Genomic DNA, 6,000 nt, shown 5'->3' with positions numbered 1-6,000 from the left:
TCGGGTGTTGCCGGCACCGGACTCTCGACTCCCGCTCAGGACAAGTCCAGGTCAAGAAGGACTCCACGGACAGTTGTGTCCACGTCATCAATACTCGTGTAAACAACTCAATCATTCAATCACGCATAACATAACCAAACTCTAACCTTAACAAACCTAACCAAAATGAAAGATATATATATATATATATATATATATATATATATATATATATATATATATATATATATTTTGGTAGCAGTCTTTCCTGTAGACATATATTATTAAATATGACCGAAAAAGTAAGATTAATAATTATAACACGAATTTTCTCTATCTTTCTTACGTTTCTTTTCACTGTTGATGGTAATTCAAAGATCAATTCTCCAAAATTCATTTTTATTTCTAGTCTGACGCGACACTTGAGTGCGTTTCGTAAAACTTATTACATTTTCAAAGACTTTAGTTTACACACACAACTGAAACTGAATAGAGCTTGCACATCTTCGAGTTTATATCTACATTTGGGTGAGGTGGATGAGGTGAAAACAAACTTTCAACAATGGGTCTTGAATGGGTATTAAATTCAAACACAAGACAGAACACGAAACAATGGGTCTTGAATGGGTATTAAATTCAAACACAAGACAGAACACGAAACAATGGGTATTGAATGGGTATTAAATTCAAACACAAGACAGAACACGAAACAATGGGTATTGAATGGAAGTAATTGTAGAAAGCCTATTAGTCCATATTTATTGATGCTGCTATATTGGAGCGGAGTCTTGAAGTGGGTAGAATATAGTTGTGCATTAATTGGCTGTTGATTGCTGGTGTTGACTTCTTGATGTGTAGTGCCTCAGAAACGTCGAGCCGCCTGCTATCGCTGTATCTATCGATGATTTCTGTGTTGTTTGCTAAGATTTCTCTGGCGATGGTTTGGTTGTGGGAAGAGATTATATGTTTCCTTAATGGAGCCCTGTTGCTTATGCATCGTTAAAAGCCTGGAAAGAGATGTTGTTGTCTTGCCTATATACTGAGTTTTTTGAGGCTTACAATCCCCAAGAGGGCATTTGAAGGCATAGACGACGTTGGTCTCTTTTAAAGCGTTCTGCTTTGTGTCTGGAGAGTTTCTCTTGAGTAGGCTGGCCGTTTTTCTGGTTTTATAGTAAATCGTCAGTTGTATCCTCTGATTTTTGTCTGTAGGGATAACGTTTCTATTAACAATATCTTTCAGGACCCTTTCCTCCGTTTTATGAGCTGTGGAAAAGAAGTTCCTGTAAAATAGTCTAATAGGGGGTATAGGTGTTGTGTAAGTTGTCTCTTCAGAGGTTGCATAGCGTTTTCCTTCATAAGAAGGAAAGTGAAACGCCATGCAACCTCTGAAGAGACAACTAACACAACACCTATACCCCCTATTAGACTATTTTACAGGAACTTCTTTTCCACAGCTCATAAAACGGAGGAAAGGGTCCTGAAAGATATTGTCAGTAGAAACGTTATCCCTACAGACAAAAATCAGAAGATACAACTACTATAAAACCAAAAAAACGGCCAGCCTACTTATGAGAAACTCTCCAGACACAAAGCAGAACGCTTTAAAAGAGACCAACGTCGTCTATGCTTTCAAATGCCCTCTTGGGGATTGTAAGCCTCAAAAAACTCAGTATATAGGCAAGACAACAACATCTCTTTCCAGGCGTTTAACGATGCATAAGCAACAGGGCTTCATTAAGGAACATATAGCCTCTTCCCACAACCAAACCATCACCAGAGAAATCTTAGCAAACAACACAGAAATCATCGATAGATACAGCGATAGCAGGCGGCTCGACGTTTCTGAGGCACTACACATCAAGAAGTCAACACCAGCAATCAACAGCCAATTAATGCACAACTATATTCTACCCACTTCAAGACTCCGCTCCAATATAGCAGCATCAATAAATATGGACCAATAGGCTTTCTACAATTACTTCCATTCAATACCCACTGTTTCGTGTTCTGTCTTGTGATAAAAGTTTATTTTCACCTCATCCAAAACTATTGTAACATGTCACTTCACCGAAATGTAGGTATAAAAACTCGAAAGATGTTTAAGCTCTATTCAGTTAAAGTTGTGTGTGTTTGTGTAAACTAAAGTCTTTGAAAATGTAATAAGTTTTACGAAACGCGCTCAAGTGTCGCGTCAGACTAGAAATATAAATGAATTTTGGAGAATTGATCTTTGAATTACCATCAACAGTGAAAAGAAACATAAGAAAGATCGAGAAAATTCGTGTTAGAATTATTAATCTTACTTTTTCGGTCATATTTAATAATATATGTCTACAGGAAAGACTGCTACCAAAATATACTAATATATATATATATATATATATATATATATATATATACATATATATATATATATATATATATATATATATATATATATATATATATACAATCTATACTTGTATATATATACTTGTATATATATATATATATACTTGTATATATAGCCTATACTTGTATATATATATATATATACAAGTATAGGCTTATAAGCTGGACACGAGTTCTCTCACATTGACAGTGGCTTGACGAAAATTGCAGACTGACCCCTCACTCATCTGGTGCCTTCGGGAGGTAGAGATGTTTGAGATATATATATCTCGAACTATCTACTTCTTTTGTAAGGTCTGATGGCGTAGTGGGTTAAAGCATACTAGTTATGCCAGCTACTGGAAGGTAGTTGTGCTTTCTGGGTTCGAGTCCCACTGGTGGGTGTTGTCCAAAGATTGTTTATCTTCACTTGTGGTTTATGCAAGTATAGGCTTATAAGCTGGACACGAGTTCTCTCACATTGACAGTGGCTTGACGAAAATTGCAGACTGACCCCTCACTCATCTGGTGCCTTCGGGAGGTAGAGATGTTTGAGATATATATATCTCGAACTATCTACTTCTTTTGTAAGGTCTGATGGCGTAGTGGGTTAAAGCATACTAGTTATGCCAGCTACTGGAAGGTAGTTGTGCTTTCTGGGTTCGAGTCCCACTGGTGGGTGTTGTCCAAAGATTGTTTATCTTCACTTGTGGTTTATGCAAGTATAGGCATATATATATATATATATATATATGTCGTACCTAGTAGCCAGAACGCACTTCTCAGCCTACTATGCAAGGCCCGATTTGCCTAATAAGCCAAGTTTTCATGAATTATTTATTTTTCGACTACCTAACCTACCTAACCTAACCTAACCTAACTTTTTCGGCTACCTAACCTAACCTAACCTATAAAGATAGGTAGGGTTGGTTAGGTTCGGTCATATATCTACGTTAATTTTAACTCCAATACAAAAAAAATTACCTCATACATAATGACATGGGTAGCTTTATCATTTCATAAGAAAAAAAAATAGAGAAAATATATCAATTCAGGAAAACTTGGCTTATTAGGCAAATCGGGCCTTGCATAGTAGGCTGAAAAGTGCGTTCTGGCTACTAGGTACGACATATGTCTATATATATATATATATATATATATATATATATATATATATATATATATATATATATATATATATATATATATATATATATATATATATATATATATATATATATATATATATATATGATATCAGATGTGAAGGAGGTGATTGACGTCACTGTGACGTCACGGCTTGCTTCCAGGAACACCCCCCCCCCACCAATTCCGATGTTGATTCCAATGTTCATTTAACATTAGTGCCACCCACTTACCACCGATGGTCACATAAGCGCCGCATAGTTAGCAGGTAACGAAGCTATATTCGTCAGTAATGTTGCGAACACCGTTAGTGAATCCAGGCGCCATCACGCTAATTGGAAGGTGGTACGTAGGTGACCTCTCATAACGCAATGTTTACATTCTGTTCCCACCGTCGCGGACGCATAGTTGTGTCCCACTATGTCTGCTTCCGTCCACACGAACGCCAGCGACTTTAATGTTTCCCGCCATTACAGTTTCCGTCAACACGAACGCGACAGCGTGTGTTTCCCGCCATTACAGTTTCCGTCAACACGAACGCGGCAGCGTGTGTTTCCCGCCATTACAGTTTCCGTCAACACGAACGCGACAGCGTGTGTTTCCCGCCATTACAGTTTCCGTCAACACGAACGCGACAGCGTGTGTTTCCCGCCATTACAGTTTCCGTCAACACGAACGCGACAGCGTGTGTTTCCCGCCATTTCTGTTTTCATTTTTCCCGTTATGTGCTTTTATTGAATAAACGTGTCACGTCGAGGCAGCTGGAACCGTGACAGGAATTTCAGGGATGGTTCCATACGGTTGGAACCGCATGTGGTAGGTAGTCCCACAGTGTTGGAACCACCCGTGGGAAGTGATGTTGTCCCATTATGTGGTTCGACCCATTACGTGGTGTCGTCCTAGTTGTGCATGCGGGGGTTGAGCTCTGGCTCTCTTGGCCCGCCTCTCTGTTTCTCTCTCTCACACACACACACACACACACACACACACACACACACACACACACACACACACACACTAATTTAAGTAGTTTCAAAGCGTTATATGACACAGAGTGCTGGGAAGACGGGACACCACGAGCGTAGCTCTCATCCTGTAACTACACTTTGGTAATTACACACACACACACACACACGCACACACACACACACACACACACACACACAGTTCCCGTTATCGCGAAAGAGGAACTGCTAGCAAGGAAGTGTTGTCTAAAAGGTGTAGAGAAGTTCAAGAAAATATTCCTGCAGAGGGATATGACAAGGGAAGAGAGAATACGGACAGCAGACGCGAGGAAGGAGCGCAGGGAGAGAGAAGGAAATCAGAGTACCACAACCCAGAACCCTACAATCCCAGAGGGAAGTGGAGAACCCTCCTCAAACAGTGCAACAGCCACAGGGATTGGGGCACCACCCCCAAATTCTACCCAACAGACACCCAACCTGCCCCATCCCCTGTCAGCCCCCCACTAAGTACCCACCTAGGGCACCCTCCCCCCACCCACCCCCCTCCCCCCACTCACCCCCCTTCTCCCCCTCACCCCTCTCCCCAGGACCTCCCTTCCCCCCCATCCCCCATGCCCTCCCTTCTCCCACATGCCTTCCCGTCTCTCCCACCCCCATGCCCTCCCTTCTCCCCCTCCCCCCTAAGCCCCCCACTCTCCCCCACCCCACCTAAGTCTTCCCCTCTCCCCCACTCCCCTAAACCCTCCCCTCTTCCTCACCCACCTCAGCCCTCCCTTTTCCCCCACGCCCCCCAAGCCCTCCACCCTTTTCTCTCCCCCCATCTCCCCTATCCCCCACAGCCTCTCCTCCCCCCATGCTTCCCCAACCCTCCCTCTCTTACCCACCCCCTGTACCCTCCCCCTCTTATCCACCCCCTGTACCCTCCCCCTCTTATCCACCCCCTGTACCCTCCCCCTCTTATCCACCCCCTGTACCCTCCCCCTCTCCCCCACCACCCCAAGCCCTCCCTCCTCCACCAATCCCCCCGTGCCAGGTCCCCCCAGCTCCCACTCACCCCAGATCCCAAAGGTCCCCCCCAGAAAAGAAGCAGAAGAGAGTCAGTTTCAGGGTGATGTACTCGAACATAGATGGGATCACAAGCAAGACAAGTGAACTAAGGGAAAGAGCACAAGAAGTTAACCCAGATGTAATCGGACTCACTGAAACAAAACTCTCTGGAATCATAACGAATGCCGTGTTTCCCCAGGAGTATACAGTAATAAGGAAAGAGAGGGAAGGTAGAGGAGGAGGCGGAGTGGCCCTACTCATGAGAAGGGAATGGAGTTTTAAGGAGATGGCCATCCCGGGCTGAGAGGAGTTCAGAGACTACATAGCAGGCACCATAACAATGGGAGGACCAAGAATAGTAGTAGCAGTAATATACAACCCTCCACCAAATGACAGGAGACCCAGTCAAGAGTATGAAAACAACAACAAGGCAGTTAACACTATAATTGAGAGGGCAGCCTCTGCTGCCTGTAGAAATAGATCCCACCTGCTC

This window comes from Procambarus clarkii, chromosome 69 (genome assembly GCF_040958095.1).
Source record: "Procambarus clarkii isolate CNS0578487 chromosome 69, FALCON_Pclarkii_2.0, whole genome shotgun sequence".
Taxonomy (NCBI): Eukaryota; Metazoa; Arthropoda; class Malacostraca; order Decapoda; family Cambaridae; genus Procambarus; species Procambarus clarkii.
This window is presented reverse-complemented; position numbering follows the sequence as displayed.